Below are 20,869 nucleotides of genomic sequence, written 5' to 3'. Positions count from 1 at the left end.
GTAATTGAATTATTAAAATTATTACTTTTTAAGAAGATGTTATTCCTTTTTTCATGTGTTTTTAATTTTAGATGAGACTTTTTTTGAAAAAACCTGATATTTCTTTCATTTCAAAGAGCTTCCTTTCTTTCTTGGCACCAAAACATCTTCAGATAGCTCTTTCTTTCTTGGCACCAAAACATCTTCAGATGACTATCTGAAACATCTTCAGATGACTATCTGAAGATGTTTTGGTGCCAAGAAAGAAAGGAAGCTCTTTGAAATGAAAATATTTTCAAATATGGATACCTTGAGTAATTGATATGAGTGAATGAGTAATTGATTGATAAATTCAACAATGGCTATTTTTAGTGACTGATATGGTAGCAAGGCTCTACTTTTAAACCATTAAACAGTAATTTCCACAAGAATAACATAAAAATTGTACTTTTTACGAAAATAGATCGCTTCCCTTATGCCATTATTGAAAATTTATTTGTAATCCGTCTTCCTGTCTTCCAAAACGCGCAACAAACTTTTCCGAAATCTGCAACTTCCTCGAACTCAAAACGATAAAAACTTCCGCAATCGAACGAACGAATTGCGTCCGCCATTGTTGATCCCCCCTCTGCACTGTTCCCCCCCCCTAAACGGCAAACAAAGCTTTCAGAAAATAACGTTCTCCCATTCTGCTGCGTCTAGAGTTCAAAATGTCGAAAACGGTAGTTTCAGTAGCAATTTTACTTTCAAAAGAGCCCGTCTAGTTCAGCGCCTTGTTTTTATTATTACCAATTTTTTATTCTTTTTTTTTTTTCCCTGTGTTCTAAAAAAGCATTTGACCTGCCCCTTTTTCTTTGTTTTCTTAAATTTTACCTTTTTCAGTTAGCTTTTGTAAGCGCAGAAAAGATGATAAACTGCCGCCAGTTTTATAGAAATTGTTCTTTTTATTGAATTAAAGCGCACTTGAAGTGTAATTATCCGCACTTCAGCTTTCAAGATCATTTGATATTTCATTAGTAAAGCAAAATTTGGTTTATGACATTAAGTTTTCTTAAAATAATATGAGAATTTTCAAATGTATTTCGGTAAAAATACGAATTGTTTCCTCAAGGTGTATTTTATCTAATATTCTTTTCCACTGTTTTTTCAAAACTAGCAAAGTGGACTCAAAATTTAATGTCTTTAAGTGAAAAAACGTCACGTCACAGATGTGACTACGCATTTACTGTTCTATTAAATAAAAATAAAAAGAATATTGCTAAATGTTTTTCTAAATTTTAGCTAGATTAGTATCAGCTTTCAAAACACGATTTAGTATTTTCGCCCTAGCTTCTATTAGTCATTTTATTACTTCAAACCTAAATTTTCTTCATTCTTCTTATATTATTATTTTCAGTTGAGAAATATTTTCTTTATGAATTTTAAATTCCGTTTCTTGCCATATATGCTCAGTATGCTTTAAATACGGACACTAAGGACTGAATTTTTCAAGATAGTTAATTCTCAGTCTTAGGGTCATTATATTGATAAAAAATTTAATTATTATTTCGCAGGTTACATTTTTACTATTATGACTCCAGATTTCATTTTAAAATATCAGTATGTTAATACTAATTCATTGCGTCATCAGTAAATTTAGGTTAGAGTTTCAATGGCTGATATGCTCTGCTACATTTTTATCTCCTCTTTACTACGTTTCATTTTCGGACTAATCTCAGTTTTTGAAATGCTTGAGTCTTCCATATGAAAAACCCACCATCCTAATCCTAGTTGTAAATGATTATTTTATCTTATTTCAATATTTAAAATATTTATTTTTCCGAAATTTTGGGAAAGAAAATTGAAATTTCCTGTTCTTCCGTGGGCGTAGAAATTCGTCACCCACCAGTTATATCCAGCTGATAGGGGATAACTATTTTAACATCTATGGATTAATAAATTCTCCATGTGATTTATCAGTTTCTGCTGAAAATTTGTAAACGTGTAGGGTTTATATTTATTTTAACTAACATTTATTTTAAGTTTAAGCTATCTTTCCTGTCAAGCCTTTACTTTCCCCTGAAATTGCGAATGCCAGAGTATGTAAATTTTAGTAGAACGCGCAGAGTATTCAAATTTTCAGCAGAAGTAATTTGAGTTAAATAGAAGGGAAACGAGTTTGTAAGTGAGCTTTCTTGATTCACGAGCGTGAAGGTTGCTTGGTAGAAGTTTAAGAACCGCGCGTTTCGGCCTGTGTGCCTACTTCGGCAGTTAGTTGAATCTTTCAACTTCTTATTCTGAAAGTTTGCTGAAATCTCAGCTGTACCTTAGAACGCGGTTAAGTTAGTCACGTTTATAGAGCCTCGTAGGTAGTCATTTGTTATTTATTCATCCTGTTATTTATTTTTAGTTGTACTTTTCTATTTTTATTTAACCGCCGGGTCGACGTAGTTTGTGAGCGTCAAGTGAACGCATCTGTAACTTCTAAAGTGGAATAAAAAGGGAGTTAAACCCTTCTTAAGAGTTTGTGTAATTTCCATAGCAGTCACTACTCCTGTTGCGGGCAAGTTGGGGCCACGCAACACCACAAACGCTCAGACTGATTATTTACGTACTAGTTCGTTTAGCTATCATAAAATGTGACTAAATCCGCCTAAGTATTAATCCTTGCGAATTCTAGCACAAGCCTGAAGATGAACACAACCAGGGGAAGGATGTAAAAGACCCTTTTATTGAACACAATATAATTTAAAGACGGCACAGACTTTTATGTGCTTACAAATACCGACCACTTACGGCGAGAACTAAAAGATAATGTAACACTAAATTTAAAGGTAAAGAATAGTGCGAGGCTATATAATCAGTTTAAGATAACAGATTGACTCAGAACCCTACACCTGCAAAATAATAACTCCGCGGCAAGAACGCATAGCCGATAATAAGGTTACCAGCTGGAAGAAAATAGCAATTTGCGCTTACAATAGCGACATCGCGCTCTGACTAAACTTTTCGCTTAAACGGTTTAAATAATGTCATTCACCCTAACTCATTTACATCCTGGCGAGGGAAATAAGAAAAAATAGTAAAGTCTCACAAATTAAAATAAGTATTAGTAATATTAAATAAAATTCTAGAATACGTTTGACAATATTTCATTGTATTCCAAAAATATATCTATGATGATATCCCACAACTTCTGTTACTCATTTTCTAAATGAGTTTGGATAAAATTCAAAACAAGGTAAGTATTATTATATATCAAAAACTAATAAATTCTTTAGATCAATGTTTCTGAAACTCCTCAAAGTGCTCCTCAAAGCTTGCCCTTGTGGTCCTCTTAAATGTGTAAAAATATCATGTTATTTGTAAACGAAATTAACAAGCTTTTTTTACACCATTTGTTGCTGATGATGGTGCTAATCACAGCGGCGTATATTTTATATGTATTCTCAAAACTAAATCTTTCTCTACAAGATAATTCTTTGACTGTTCTCGGTGCCCATGAGGAATTAAAGAGGTTTGAAAGAAAACTTGGTTTATTTGTTAATTGGGTAAAACAGAAAAATGTTTCCCAATCTCCAAACGTAGAAATATTTTTAATAAAAAATAATATCGTTATTGGGAACGAATTATGCAATGACATATATTCGCATCTGTAAATGATGAGGAGATAATTTGAAACTTATTTTCTAAGTGATAAATAAAATTAGTTTTCATGGCTTCTTCATCGTTTCCATTGAGGTTTTGAAAATAACGAACTATCTTTGAGTGAAGCAAAACACTTAACTCAATTCTAATTTCAAGCAGAAGTTATGGTTAACTTCTTGAACTCACTTCCAGTCAAAACGAAATTTAATAAACAATACAATGGTGCTTTAAAAATTATAATTCAGTTTGCTTTAATGTATATATGTGAGAAATGTTTTTCATCTCTAACTCAAATAAAAACAAAGGACCAGAATCGTCTTTATGTATGTGCCGATCTTAGGCTTAAGTTTGTAGAGACATTAAGTATTTTTTTGGAAGCAGGAGAGATGAAAAATGAGCAATGCCCTCGCCGGGACTCGTACCATGGACCTCTCGAATTCGCATCGAGCGTGCTGACCACTACACTACGAAGGCATGCTAAGAAGGCGGGAGAAATATCTTATAAGTTTACCATCTTACATTTACACATCTTTTCTCAGTTTCAACAAAAGTGCTCGTACAGCTCTTCAATACAGAACACAATCAGTAGTTTCCACTTCAAAATATTGAGATCGTTAAACACAACGCAATGCAAAACGCATTTAAAGAACGAAGCTCTCACGGAGATTTAATACTCCAAAGCTCAAATACTCCAAAGTCAACTCTGAACTGAGAATTAATGCTCTCTCCAATCTAACATAGTTTTTCCTCGGCAGCTTAAAAATCTCTAGTATCTTCCATTTATTGAAGGAACTGGAAGACATATACGGTTAAAGTTACATATAAGAGCCGAATACTGTTACAGTTACATATAGGGATCTATTAAGGTTACTCAACTACAGTATCAATTACAGTTACACAGGGATTGGGCCCAAATGTAGCCAAATGGTCACCAAATTTGGCGTCGAAAATTAATCGCCAACTTGGCGATATCTCGCCAATTTAGAGAGATAGCCATTTACTTCAATGATAAATAGATTTACGCTTGTGATCCTATTTTTGCGAAAAAGCTTTTCTTTTCTTGAAGCCGTTCATGCTGCATTATACAAAATTTTTTACATTATTAATGTGAGTCCCAAAACAAAACAAAGTTGGTTAAAAAACAAGTATAATATAGCTTCTGTTAGCTTAATTGATTAATATCAATATAAAATTAAATGAATTTTAATAATCTTATTTTTAAAATATAATTACAACATATTCTAAAAAATTTGCTTTTGATGGGGCAAAAGTAAGCTGGCCCGCATAACAATCTTATTTATAAAATAGGTCTCCACTTGGAAAATGTTTTAGATATTCTACCTTAGATGAACCATTTTGACAACTTTTCTAGTGGATTTTGCTTTTAATGATAGTATAATAAGAACTAATTTATTAATTGCTCTCAGTTATGTTTTCCTGAAGCACCCATACTAATGCAAAGTTAAATAAATTGAACATAAAAAACTTAATTGAACAATTCAAGGAGAGAATTTTTCAGACATTGCCTGCTGTACTTCGAAGCAAAATAATGTCATAACGTTATATCCTGTATTCATTATAAATGCTTTTGTTTATTATCTCAGTAGTGTCTACTTTTGCGACTTGATTTTCTAGCATTAAATAGTACATGTTTTTAAGCTCATTCTTTTACATTTGGAATCGTAAAACGAAAACCACCTAAATGCATACTTCAAATTAACTCACATTTTACACTTTCGGTTTTACAGATTTAAAGTTTTTTACGTTATTTTCTGAATCAAGAAGTCTTTTTTAAGCTCGTTTGTGAGTCTGTGAAAAAAAAATTCAAAATATCTTTCAGTAACAATTTTACTTTCAGAAGTTTACTGAATTTATTATTTAGTCTAACTTCAGAGGGGTGCCTATAATTTATTACCTTTTCTTTTTTCATTATTACAATCATTTATTTACATACATTATTTTATTATTATTATATTCCCTTCTACGTGTTCTTAGCAAGCTTTTGACCTGGATATTTTCTTTTTAAATTTTGTCTGTTTCAGCCCGCTTATATAAGCACAAAAACATTGATAAATTACCTCCATTTTTTACAGGGATTGTTCATTGTATTGAATTAAGATATGATTTAATACGAACCTGGATAGAGCTGTTAACTAAGCTGTAATTATACTGTTAGAAGAAATGATGAATAGCTGTTAGATTAGATTACCATAAACAGAGTGAAAAGAAAGGGTTTTGTTAAGCAAAAAACGTGACAAAAACCATGGCGGTTAAGAAGCACAAAACAAGAAATGGTTTAATGATACCTTTTTCTTAATATCTGTGATAGCAGCATGGAAATATAAATAAAATTCAGAAAATCTCCTAAAAGTTACTCAAAAGTAACCGGAATTATTTTAAGCAATTATATTCTACGTTACGTTTGTAAGGTTTATCCTAAGTTTTTAACAGTTATCTTTAATTAAAGCTAATTTCCTGTCCTTCCTAATTTCAGCTTCCAATTTCCTATCAGAATGTGTTTTTAGAATCGTGGTTAATGCAAATAAGACCAGTATTTAAGTCGAAGTTCCACTGACTTCAAGAGAGAGCCTCAGAGTTTCTGACTAGCGCGCATTTGTCTTTCGACCAATTCTCTCACTAAGCTATTACTACGCTCGACCGTATTTCAGGCCCTTGATAGCTTGCTAGCTTAGTCAATATTTAGAATCCAATTACATTTGATAGCTTCGGCTATATCTTTTTAGTTAAGCATTAGTTAAGTTTTATTTCTTATTACTGTGAGTTCAAGCCCAAGTGGAGGCTTTGCTGTACTCTCTGAGAAAGGAGCCAACTGTTAAATTCTTATTTTGAGAAATAAAGCGTAATTAACCCTTCTTTTTACTACTCTGTTCCTGAACTAAAGCGGTTATTCGCTTAACTGTTCACGAGGTTCCTACTCCTTTAGCTGTTAGATAAAAGGGTGGAACCCAACACGTTTACATTCTTTAGTTCTCTTTAATTTAATCAATTCGATTCAATCAACCCACATTTACATATCGTAGTTCCCAGCATCGATACACTTACCCAACTCACCTCTTTATCTACTGCTGAAAATATGAAAATGCTTCTGCTAGTCTCTTCACCAAATATTATTCAAAGCATATAACGTATTTTCTCACCTCATTCACATTATTTAATTGCAATTTTTATTCACAGAATTGATTGTTTCTTTACCACTGAAAACAGAAATAAATCGCAATGAACAGAATTTCAGAAGTAGTGAATGAAACACTGATATGGTATATCATGTTGTTCTCCGCGAAATGTCAGACGGAAAATGTTTCTTCAGAAATGTGATCAATGGTCCTTCAACATCTTTAATAACAGCCTGTTGCTCATTTTCATTTCTGCTCATCAATAATGAGTAAACCGTAAGAGTTATCATTTGACATATTGCTATTTTTTAATCTGGAAAACTACTTGTATTATCTTAATACATATAAATTTACATATAATATTGGACATTACTTTGTAAACATAAAAATCTATTCTAGTATATAAGAGGAAACTCTGCCACTTCTATACTTATGAATGAATCTGTTATTAATATACTACCCATAAAGCCATATTGAGGGATCTATTTAGTGTTAGTACCTCCATATAGTGGAAGACAGAATAAATACCTGCTTACCCCTGTTAGATATTAGGTATCCCCCATCTTCCTTCATCTGTCACGTGTACGCTTGTACTTACTCAAAGCAGCATCTTTAAAGGTTTGCCAAAATAAAACAACGGTCTCAGTAGCTGTTTTCCTAAACAAACAAAAACAAAACAAACAAACAAAAATTTTTTTCAAACACATCATTTGTTTTTTGTAGTCACATACCGCAAAAATCGAAGGACGGTACAAAAAAAAAAAAAAAAAAAAAAAAAAAAAAAAAAAAACACGCACAAATCAGTTGTCAGGACGAACCGGTCTACTCAGATAGATGCCCCCCTTGGCGAACAGGCTCGGGAAATCCCCTAAGTTAACAATGCTTAGCGGCACGATCCATAATTACAAAATACTCGCGTGCAGTTTTGCCCTCTTACTTTTTGGGTAGTCTTATGTAACGTACAAGAAACTTTCTCTAAAGACGATTCGATTATTCACGGTTCAGGATTATTTTAGTCTTAAGGTCGTATCACACATTCAAAACATTTCGAAAGAACAATTCTTTAGAGCAATTTTTCTGCTTTGTCGCACTAAATGAAACAACCATTCACCGCAGATCGCTTTGGTGATGGAGAAACTAATTTCCCTTTACATTACAAATGATCGTTGAAGGGGAATCGATGGTGACAGTTTATTGGTTGTTGAAAACGAATAACTTACAGTTTTTGCTAAAGAAAGGAAAAACCGTACTTCTTTCTTTCGGTGTGTGTGTGTGTTTGTATTTAATTATGGCAAAGCACACTAGGCCTATCTGCCTAAGGGAAGGGATGCCTTCGTGGAGGACTTTCTAAGGGAAAGTGGCTCGTATACACGATACACATGGGGAAAACCACGGAAACACCCATGCAGCCAGCCCGTTCGCGGGATTCGAACCTTGGACCGAACTACCAGTGTTCAGCGACTTTACCGCTCGGCCGCTGGTGGGCTCTTTCTTTCGGTAATAAAGCAAGTAAAAATATTGTTTGAAATCTTTGTTCGCATGAAATAAATGGATACCAGCCTTATGTAGAAGAGGCTGTCTTTAACAGCTTATCTTCAGTACCGATGTCTTTTTATGTTTTCAGAAATACTGATTACATTCAGAGAGTGTCGTCTATAGGACGTGACTGCGACGAGAAGTTTCGCTGCGTAATAATAAAACGAAGAGTTTAGTCTACCTGTGTATCGCGTAGCGTAAACGAAGAAAAGCTCACAAGTACAAAATTTTCGACACTCAGTTTCTCCTTGGGGGCCCATGTGCTGACGGAAGCGAATTTTTGTTTTAAAGTAGAATTCATTTACTTATTTAGTTTTATTTAACGTTGAAATGAATGTTTAAAAATTCTTCATTCATAACTTAGCTTTACGGTTGAGTTAATCACCCAAATCGTTGCACCACTAGATAGGCATTTAATCATGCGAATGAAATTTATTCTGAATTTATGATGTTCGGTAAATTTTTCCAAAGCTGATAGATTTTTTTTTATGACTACGTCTTAAATATTTTCGGATTCTACAGCAGGGTTTCTTAAACTTTTTTCAGTCGCGACCCCTTTTTATCACTGAGATTTTTTCGCGATTTCCAGGACCCCATTATATTTACAAAAATTTTGTGGGACCCCGTACGTATTGTGCTAATCCGACACATGCATGAGTGAAACTCTCAATTTTTTCACTTGTACTGTAATATACTATTGCAGTTTTAGGTCATTGACTTTAATTTCTAATTTTAAGCCATAGAACAATGTGAAAATTTTAAATAAGTGACAGACGAAATGACAGCGTCACATGCAAAGCAAGGAAAATGAATGTTTATATTATAAAAAGAATGCGGAGTAACGTTTGCGTTTTTTTTTTTTTTCCTTTGTCTGTATTGTCTTATCTTTATCTATTTTCAGATACATTGTGTAAAAATATTTGGTAATTGTAAAACTATTACAATAAGTTAAAGAAATATCAAAACTGCTAAAAGTTTTGGCGACCCACAGTTTAAGAAACTCTGGTTTAAAGCACGGGTATATTGTTAAAAAAACATAAATAATGTTAATTAGATATTAAAAAGAAGAGCATCACTCAATGAAAATCTTCCGCTGTTACATAATTAGAAAAATTTAGGGATTTTCAGGACTTTAAATGTTTACGTTGGACTAAAAATAATATTTTAATTTGTATTTTTGTGCATTTACAGAATAACTGCTTTATTTATATGTGTGTGTGATCGGAATTGCTTTTAAAACAAATCGCTGCAGGAAAAAGGAATGCATTATTATCTATTATAGATAGATTATAAACTCAAAATAGTCAAATTCAGACTTCGAAAGAATTACAAGTTAGCTAAGGATAATATTTCCAAATAGGCAGTAAAACTGAATTCATTAGGAAAAATGCATATGATGAAAATAGCATATATGTAAGATATGTTAAACTCAAAAGAGATGTATAAATAGGGGAAATGTATATATATATGTGTGTGTGTTATCTTTTCTTTAAACAGATTGTTGTATTTACAGACTCTAGTTTTTGTTAATGTAATTTCAATCAACCAGTTTGGCAAAAACTGATTAATAAACATATCTCCATAGCTCCTGATAAACAAGTGGTCTCCGAACAAAAATTACATCAGGGGAGAAATACCTTGCCCTGCTTTTGAATCTATAACACTTCAAATAATAGTTAATTGCTAAAGATTTAAAAATAAATAAAATATGTAAAATAATTTTAAAATGCGAAAAATCATGCAAATATTTCGTTTTCCTTCTTAATTCTAAGTAATATCTGTTGTTACCAACTCATAAAACTAAATCTCTAATGTTCATTAAAACTCAACTCAAACTGAATAAGAAACACGTAGAAGCAATTTGAAATTAGGTAAAAATGCAATTTATACTAGCTTAGATTTTTTAATAAACTGTATGGAAATCGAAGGTATCAAGAAATTTTCATTCTTAAAGAAGACGGAACTGTTATAAGGTATTTCTCTCGCTTTCCTGCCTTCGTGGTGTAGTGGTTCTGCACTCTCGGCCGGTATTCCAGAGGTCCGTGGTTTGATTTCCGGCGAAGGCGATTGCTCATTTTTCATCTCTCTGGCTTCGAAAAAAATCATCTAATGTCTCTACACCGTGTCAAATCGCCATTGAAATCGATAGAGTTTATGCAAAATCTTCTTCAATCTAAGCTTCCTTTTCTATTTAAATTTAAATCAAGAATTTCAACTTAAGAAAATCCGGTGTTTGTTTCTGAATTCTTTTTTTTTTTTTTTTTTTTTTTTTGAACGCAAAATGTTGTAAAAGAAAATATCAAAAACATTTTTAAAATTAGCAAAAGCAACAACCTTGGGTGTGGCATAGATCTAATCAGTTGTTAGATCTAATCAGTTGTTAGATCTAATCAGTTGTTAGATCTAATCAGTTGTTAGATCTAATCAGTTGTTAGATCTAATCAGTTGTTAGATCTAATCAGTTGTTAGATCTAATCAGTTGTTAGATCTAATCAGTTGTTAGATCTAATCAGTTGTTAGATCTAATCAGTTGTTAGATCTAATCAGTTGTTAGATCTAATCAGTTGTTAGATCTAATCAGTTGTTAGATCTAATCAGTTGTTAGATCTAATCAGTTGTTAGATCTAATCAGTTGTTAGATCTAATCAGTTGTTAGATCTAATCAGTTGTTAGAGATGTGTTTGGCGTGTTTAAAAAAGAAAATTGTTTAAAAAGCTTTATAGTCTTTATGTTGTTATAAAACTTCATAATGACCATCACAGCTTATTTTTTAGTAGAAATCTATTTATAAGGTGATAGAAACTTATTTTGTTTATGGGCATTCCTAGTATAAAAACTGGCAATACATGAAACATAAGACGTCTTGTTTGTCTTCTATACGTGCCTTCGCACATAATCGGTTTTTCAGATTGGTGCTATTCGGTAAGGGAAAAAATATTTAATGTACTTTTAAGTTTAATTATTCTGTTATTCATGAGCTAACTCTGAGAAACCGAAAGGCTTAAAAACACTAAACGCAGTTTAAATATTTAATTTTTCGATAATTTGCGTAAGTGATGATATAAATGAAAATGCCTTTAATGGTACTTACGTATTAACGCCATCGCAGCAGAAGTTTGCGCTGATGCGCCAATAAAGAGCGATTCTGTTGTTCGCACGCAGTTATCTTTTGGATTCCTTTTTGCCCTGTTATTTGCTGATTTTTGACGCCATTTTTTAGTGCTACGAAAATGCGTCTTTGGCATTATCCAAACACAGAAGAAGATACAATTTTATTTTTTCAGGAGCGAAATATTAAAATAAATAAATAAATAAATACAATTTACATGATATGAAACTTTGTTTTGGTAAACGTACGTTTTGGAAATGTAATTTAAGACAGTGTGATCAGCAAGTGGGATTTAGAAAAGACAACTGGTTTGAAGGAAGCAGAATTCCATTTTGTACAGCTTTGAGATTCATACACTGCTGGTGCGATGGAATATTACCCGAATAGTAGGTGTTTGTTTGGTGCTATATGTAGAGAGACAAAAGATTCGTTTGTTGTCACTGTTCCTGATAGAACTGACTCTACCCTTCTTAATAAAATTATTGAAAACATTGCAGATGGTAGCACAATTTATTCTGACAGTTGGAAAGGTTACCAAACAAATAGAACAGAAAAAGAAGGATTCCTACATGCTAAAGTTAATCATAAATACAATTTTATTGATCCTGATACAGGAATCCATACACAAATAGCCAAGAGAATGTGCTGGGGCAGTGCTAAATGGAGGAACAAGAGACATGGGAGGACAGCGAGACATCATTTAGAATCTTAGTTAGAGGAGTTCTTATGGCGACAGCAACAAGTCAAAGAAAATAGAGACTGTTTTGAATCTATGTTAAACTCTATATCGGCCATTTTACACCGAAATCCAATTCACTACTTAGATTTTAAATAAAATATTTTGATTTTTGAAAGTGTTTTGATTTTAAATAAAGTGTTTTAATTTATGATTTGTAGCAAAAATTTTAGATGTAGATTGGTGGCACTTAAAAACCGCCACATCTGCAGCTACGTTGGCGTTAATACGTAAGTACCACTTTAATTTATAATGTATTAAAATTAAGTTTTTTGTGAACATTTGCAGCTCTGCTGTCATTAATAAAAGCTTATTTTTACGTGGTGTAGTAGGCCAAATGGTACAGAATTTTATATATTGTATTTCCTCTCGCACTTTTCTTCCCTTTTTACTTCCTTGTACGAAGTAAAGGAAGAATTGTAAACGCGAAAAACTTCTATTATCAGATTTCAAATGTAATATCTATTTTGACCGCTCCCGAATCCCTTTGGATTACCTTTTTGTTGGACATCTGTATATACGGACAGAATAAAGAGCTCTTTATTCCAAAATGTATTTTTATATTTATTTATGGATTGGTTTGGTTTATTAGATTACGGCAAAGCACTCGAGAGCTATCTGTGTTAAGGGAGGATGGCCTTCGTGGAGGACTTCTTAAGGGAAACTGGCTCGTATACACGTTACACATGGGGAAATTACGAAAACACCCATGCAGCCAGCCCGTTTGCGGGATTCGAACCTAGGACCGAGCTACCAGTGCTCAGCGACGTTACCGCTCAGCCGCTGGTGGACCTGTATTTATGGATTGTAAAATAGATTCAAAATTGGATTTTCTCATAACATCTGCAATTACGTACGTACGTATGTCTGTGTCTCGCATAACTCAAAGACGATTAGCTGTAAAACTCTTAAATTTTATACATGGGACTGCCCTAACATGTAGCTGTGCATCTCCTTTCTTTTATTTGCAGTCGGCAGCACCAAATCCCTTTTCACTTAATAGTCCTTGCCTACCCTTTACTTTCGCAATCGTTGGTCAGGTTAATGCACTTCCAATTATAGAAGTGTTTTAAATCACGAAAACATTTATGCTTTGGTAGTGTCAAATTTAAAATAAAAAAATAATTTTGGACAAATAACGAAATTTTGAAATTTTTAATGTGGTCTTTCGGTTTGTATAGTTATATCTGGGAAAGTTTTATACTCGTTATGAAAAAACAAAAGTACAAGAAGTTTGACTCCCGTACGAAAAAATTGACTGGTGTATTTAATTTCAAAATTTGCAGTTTTTGATGTCATTTTCAACTTGCCTTGAGGAATCGGTTAATTAAGTTAGAATAATTCGAGTTAATAAGTTTAATGAAGTGCAGCAAAAAAATTGTATAACTTAATAGGCCATTCATGGAAGTCTTGTGGTGTCCGGATCAGATATTTTTCACTAATTTTATCGTCCGAAAATCGAGAGGGGCAAATACGAATTTCCGATGCAAGCGGTAACAGTAAAAACATAACAAATGAAAAGTAATTTTGGATAATCTGCAGGTAAATATCAGAATATTATTTCTCTAAAAGCATTATAATTTCTAATAGAAAATCCATAGTAATATTAGCATTATAATATTTAATAAGGTATCTTTATTTCTACTTCCCTGTAACTTGAATCTCACCCGTTCTTATTGTTGTCTCTGCTACTCTTTAGTCCTCAAATGATTTATAAATAATTAAGAAAGGTAAAATGGACAGCGATTCGGCAGACTGAATGTCAGTTCGTTTTTGTATCGTTGTGATTGGTAGGTTCTCGTATTAGGTTGGCATAAAATTCAATAGGGAAAGGAAGAAGAAAAAAATTCGACGTGATATTTGCAGGTAGTTTACGAGGGTTTGTCTTTGTTAATGAAAGGAAAACAATCATTACACGGATGAATCCATTTTTAAATTTAGAGAAGCTCGTTTTCTGAACGCATTGACGAAGGGGAAATTTACGCGAATATTTTAAACCTTTTCAAAGAATGTGGCTCTAAAATGCTAAGGGGAGGTATACGAGGAAATACGTTATATATATGATTTTTATGATATTATATGCATATATATATCTGTGTGTATCAAAATTTTACAAATATTTAGTCTGTTCAGGTAAACGCTGAACATCAGAATAAAACTCAAATAATACATCAATTCATATTGAAGAATATTTGAATTTGAATACTTTAGCATTTTAGTGAATGTTATTCAATAAACAGAATATGAATATTTGTCATATACACATAAATTCGCATGTGAATATTTGCATGAGTGAATGATACATAAATGCTTGTTCGCACATGATTGTTTGTCTTTGTACATGAATAGTTATGACAAGTACGACAGATGAAAGCTAGAAGATTATTCCCCTCATTTCCCCAAGGCCATTTCGATGAAACATTCTATATTTGCATCATATATTAAAGAGTCTTCCATATGAAGATCATTTACTTTTCATACAAAGTATAGGAAGCGATAATATAAGTATTTCCTATAAAAATAGCACCGTGAAAGAATGGGAAGAATTCTGTTTCAAACAGACAGCATATACGCTCTGGACCTCCACTATTGTTAGACTATTACAACAACAATATCCGGATCCGTTGCCAACGGACCATAAACTAATAAATTTTTAGCGAAAAAAAAACGAAAAAGGTGAAAAGAATAACAACTAAAAGCAGAAGATAAAAAGACGGAAAAAATCGGACTGTGAACTTCTTCGACCCCGTTAGCACGTCTCACAATTCGACGAATAAAACGGTTGTTTGATTCTTTTGAGCGAATGCCTTTGTTTACAGTCTTTATAGCGGCAGTTTGTGACGGGCTTGTGCGTAGCAAACGATTTTTTTATTTATGTGCATTGAGATTAGGTTACAACTCTGAGGTTGAAAGCGTTTAGTGTTAGAAGAATCTGTCAGAAATTAGTGCGGGAAATTTTCTGAGATTTGTCATTGTTTCTTTGATATATAATAAAAGATGTTTTAGATTCTTATTGAAGATAACATAGAAAACCTTAACCTTGAATTTTAAATTGGTTTGAGGGAGAAAAATGTGGCTGATAGTGCACATTCAAAAACTAAAGACATCAGTTAAAATTAGCGTTTGAGTCTTCGCGAATAATCTTGGAAATAAATGCAGGCAAACCACTTTCATACGACCATACACAGTTTCGAACCATATTGGTCTTCCATGGAGGTGATCACCTTACAAAAGGCAATGTTCAAAATGTATATTATTATTATTATTATCCCCCCCCGTTGTCATGTGCCATCATGTTCTCTTGTAGGGTTTCATATGTACTAATATTCAGGTTAAGGTACGTTATAAGTATTACTTTGCATTCCTACAGCATAATGTATGTATCCTGTTCGGCATTAACAGTGTCAATCAGCACAAATTGGCACGCATCGGTATCTTCATGTATTATCAGCACCATGTACAGTCTTAATTGTTTCAATGCTTAATATAATGCTTATTATATGTAGTATTTTAAGTACAATTCAAAGTTCAATGTATGTCTTACGTATGGTACTAATAGTGTCTGTTTATCCTAGTATCCTGTGTGGTACTATAGTGTCTGTTTATCCATGCTTTCCCACGTATTGCTCCTAAAATCTCATCTCATAGCATAATGTAAGTTACATGTACAGCATTAAAAGTACCAATGGTGGGTATTATTGTCATGCTACTGACACATTGATATTCGCACTCGAACATCTTCATGCAAAAATAGCTCATGTACAGTCCTAATAGCTTCAAATGTACAGTCTTAATAGCCTCATGTACAGTCATGTACAGTCTTAATAGCTTCAAATTATTATATAACCTATGTGTTTCTTATGTTAATAATCCCTTATTCTCTGTTGACAATAGAATGTAACCAAGACATCAATAGTAGTATACTTCTATAGTGTCTGTTTATACGTATGGGTTTTATGTAACCGTCCCCATGTACATCTTTTATATTGTACAATAAATATCCGCGGAGTTGGCATCCAATTCCGTATGGGTATACCCGTTATACCCGGGACGGAAGCCAGCTCAGTGGCTCAAACCGAACTTTAATGTTCTAAGAAATTTAATCGCTCTCAGATGTGCTCATCTACTGACTTTGCTGACTTTGCTCATAGACTTTGCATACATAGACTACATAGCCTTTGCATTTCAAGGCGATGTTGGTGATTTGCGGTATTCCTCGCATATTAAGAAGATTTTAGCACTATCTCTGTTTTCCACCGTGGACTAATTGTAGCTGTTTATTTTGCTATCAGAGGTATACAAGAGTTATACTATAGCTATATGCACAAGCCATATAATATAAGGCAATACAAGCCTTATAGCTAGATAAACAGCTACAACTGCGCAACCCCATTATTTGTCACCATAAATAATGAAAATTTAATATGCTTGTTACCATTTTGACATTACTACTTGTTATATTCTTCTTATATGAATAAGCAAGTATGAGGAAAAAGAAAATTCGAACTCTTATTGCACTTCAGAGTATGAATAAAGCAACACAAATGAAGATTTCAACGAAATATGCAGCTGCAGTATTAATATCGTTAACATCATCTAGATGCAAAATCAAATCTCGGTCAATCGGTTTAAAAACATATATCGTCACTAATTCAAACTTCAGTACACTGTGTTGCACACTCCCTCATTAAGCAAAAGGAATAAACAGACAGTTCTCGGACTCAAACTAAACTCCAGAACTAATTCAAAATAAAATAAACCGCCGAGTGGATTCGGCTTGCTATTTTATAATTTCATCACAAGAAAGGAAATAATCGATTTTTTTCAGAGAGACAAATTCTAGTTTGTTTAAAGTTTTTCTGAATCAAACGCCCTTTCAAAAGCACAGCCCACCAGCGGGCGAGCGGTAAAATCGCTGAACACTGGTATTTCGGTCTGAAGTACGAATCCCGCAAACGGGCTGGCTGTATCGTGGCGTTTCGTGGTTTCTCCCATGCGTAACGTGTATACGAGCCAATTTCCCTCAAAAAGTCCTCCACGAAGACATCCCTTCCCTTAGGCAAATAACCCTCGAGACTTTGCCATAATCACATAAACCTAAACCTTTCAAAAACATTTCGAAGCATCTCCTGACTTGGCGAGAAATAAACATAAGTTGCTGATAATATTTTCAGCCAAATAACTGTGGATTTCAATAGGTTACACCTCAGGTTTCTCTCGTATCGTTTGCAAAATTCAAACTGTTATCTAAATAGAACTATACAAATACAACATAACTAATACACTGAACATATGAAAACGCAATATATACAATGCAAATAGATAGCAAAACAAATACAAGATTAAATACAAACAACTTTGCGAAAAATATAAGTAAACATTTGCATAAATTTCTGACATTCTTTTAAGTTCAGGATGCAGTTTTTGAGCAACTATGTGTAATTTCTATCATAGACGTCCTATTCATTTTGATACAGTTGTACTATGTTTCTGTAATTCTAGACTAAATGAGTGGACTCTAGAAAGAGGGGAAAAAAAAAAAAAAGAACACTAACAACTGTATTAACGATAATTACAACATTAAGTACATGTTGCCTTAGCCGACACCGATGGCCAAATGGAGAGATTTTTTTTTTTCATTTTCCTTTTCTACAATCGGTGGCGCTGCATTGTAATTTAACATGTCGCAGCCCGTTGAAATTCCATATTTCAGTATATAAAGTATAAACATAAAAGTGAGCAGTTTCGAAAACAACTCATTCTACAATCTAAGTATGAAAGCTAATAGGTATTTTCCATCATGACTATAATCAATATATATTATAAAAGTAAGTGTACAATGTGCGTGCCGCTAAAACTCAGAAGCGAGTCCCGATACCATCAAGGGAATTATATTGTGTGATAGCCATCTATGCCCCATCCATGAAGAAGGTTCCCGTTTTTACCTGAAGGGCGTGCTTTTGAAAAAGATATAAGGGTTGGAAGTTTCACTCTCTAGAAATTTTTAGAACAGTCCAGAACATTCGAGAGCATACCATAACATTCCAGAATATCTCAGAACATTCTGGGATGTTCAGGAATAGTCTAGAACATTCGGAAACATCCCATATCATTGTGGAACATTCCAGAACACTCTCGAATGTTCTGGAACATCGTGGAGCATTCGAAGCCTTTTTTGTATGGGTGAGGCTACCCATTGGTAGGGGTATATAAAGCAAAATCCGTCATGGTTTCGAACGTCAGTTTCTTATCAGTGAAGTGAGTGAATGAAAATAAAGAGTGAAGTGTGAGTAATCAAAGTAATACAGTGACTAAATATAAATAGAAAATAAAGTGTGTAAAGTGCACTTAGTTTATTTCTTAATAAAATGTTGATTCGATTTATATTCTATAGAAAGCCCAAACGTAAAAGAGGAGGAGATCTTGCGAGTTCTGAAGCAAAACGATGAAACAAAAAGAACAGCGAAAAAAACGAAACAGTCTAACAGCGCGAAGCACGTTTACGTTCCCAGTGAAGGAGAATGAGCATCGTGAGAAGCAGAGAAACAAAACAACTAAATGAACGAATTGAAGAATCAACAATTGCGACACAATCTTATAATAAGACTGCGAACGCAAGCCACCCATGAAAACCTCACCCTACGAGAAGCGCTGACGAGAACAAGTAAACAGTACAACCTAACAAATGAAGCATTCCACTACGACGACGAAAGAAACCGGCATACCAATCCAGAGTGGCTATTTCAAATGGCAGTTTTGTCAACTAAAAATAATATTGTTGACGAAAGCAACTTTAATATTCAAAAGAAAATCCCCGGTGAAGAGAGAATATGAAAATCGATTCACACGATGGTAAACGTTGAAGAAAGTGTTAACTTCCTTACAGAATTTTTAAACTCTTTGCTGAAGATGATATTTGTAAGTACCAAGAATGCCATACGCTGCCTTCGACTGAAAATTGGATCTCCGATGATACTACTCAGAAATCTCAACTTACCAAAATTATGTAATGGAATAAGGATGGTCGTCAAACAGCTATCGAATAACATCACCGAAGCCGAAATTATGACTGGAAAAGACAAAAGACACAGTATTTTTCCCCAGAATACCACTGATGTCTACTGAACTGCCATTCCAATTTAAAAGACCAATCAAATTAGCCTCTAGTTTTACAATTAACAAAGTTCAAGGATAAACATTAAAAAATTCCGGCATCAACTTCAAAGAATCCTGCTTTTTCCCACGGTCAACTGTACCTAGCTTGCTCTCGCGTAGGAAATTCTAAAAATTTGTACGTATGTAACAAAATGACAAATGTTGTTTATAAACAATATTATTAAGTATTGTAATTAAACAAAAATATTATTAAGTATTGTAAATAGTTAGAATATGTTTTCAATAAAAAAAATTACCTCTTATATTTTAAAGTTTATTCTTTTATTTCAACTACCACATAATATCATATCAACTCTTTGAGAGAAGCCGAGTATCCCAGCTAGTATAAAATAACATAAGCAAATAATCATTAAATACAGTATAAAGTAATATAAACATTATAAAGAACACAAGCTAATTAACTATGGTAGAATTTTATTTGCACTTTAAAACAGTTCCATTTCAGTATAAAGCACAATTTTCAAATAGAACTCGATAATATACAGCTAGGCATTGTTATCCTTGAAGGCAATTAACAAATTTTACTAGTACATCGAATATGTACAACATTTATTGTTTTTCTTTCCCCCCTTTTCTGGTGGTTTTTTTTTTTTTTTTTTTAATTTTTTTTTTTTTTTTAAATCTTTACCAAGCAACACTTCTAAAATTCTAGCCAAAGACCATTAAATTTTTTAAGGAAGATTATCTTCCTTTAACACAACTAACATACTTGCTTTAAATTTTTTTCGTTAATAAACCGCTTGGTGCGTTGTTGAAGATGATTTTAATAATCAGTTTGCCAACATTTCCAAATAAATTCAATGAAACTGGGAATAATCTGCCATTTAGAAAGTCTGTTATCTGTAAGATGACACAAATCAGGTTCAAGATAAGAAGTAATAGAACGTCCATTAAAAAAATGACATGGCTTTAAGCCTTGTCATTTTTTAATGGCCTCAGTATCACTTGCATTTGTTGACAAGGATAAAATTGGAGGAGAATTGAGAATACCTTCAATAGAAGCGACAACAGTCCAGAATTATTCTAAAGTCAATTTATAACTGACTTCTATATGCTGAAGATGATATTTAAATGACTTAATACCCGCTTCCCATAAACAACCAAAATTTGGTGACCTAGGTGGAATCAGTTTCCTGTTTTTACTCTCAAATGTTAAAGAAACCTGATATATCAGAATTAGATTTAAGGGTTAAGCTATGCAATTTTTTTTAGTTCTGATTTTGCACCAAATGTATTATTACCTTTATCTAACATTATGGTATTATATTTTCCATGTCTAGAAATAAATCTTTCAAAAGTAGCGATAATGTATCTGTGGTTAAATCAATTGCTAACTCTAAATATGGTGGCTAAACATATGAATATAGCAATATACATTTTTGCATGCATACCCTTTCTCAAGTTTCTCCACAAGTATTATTAAATACAAGCTTTGGATTAACTCTTTCGCCAGATAAATTGCCCATAAGTTGTTCACATACGTTAACTTTAAAACATGTTATAGTTTCACGTTCAACCTTCCGAACTATATCTCGATCGTTAATAACTCGAAATTTATTCCGAACCTGAAGC

General features: G+C 33.1%; 1 protein-coding gene across 1 annotated transcript in view; it reads left to right on the top strand.

The window, feature by feature from the left end:
* Window positions 1-19,539, top strand: part of LOC118193572 (uncharacterized) — a 42,498-nt gene extending 22,959 nt beyond the window's left edge. Inside the window, exon 2 of the mRNA XM_085822296.1 lies at window positions 18,516-19,539. The gene's annotated coding sequence lies outside the window, so the exon portion shown is untranslated. The remainder of the gene's footprint in view (window positions 1-18,515) is intronic.
* Window positions 19,540-20,869: the final 1,330 nt, after the last annotated feature.

The sequence above is a fragment of the Stegodyphus dumicola genome, chromosome 8, assembly GCF_044657685.1.
Source record: "Stegodyphus dumicola isolate Sdum_Otavi_A_Nest chromosome 8, ASM4465768v1".
NCBI classification, from domain to species: Eukaryota; Metazoa; Arthropoda; class Arachnida; order Araneae; family Eresidae; genus Stegodyphus; species Stegodyphus dumicola.
This window is presented reverse-complemented; position numbering and strand designations above follow the sequence as displayed.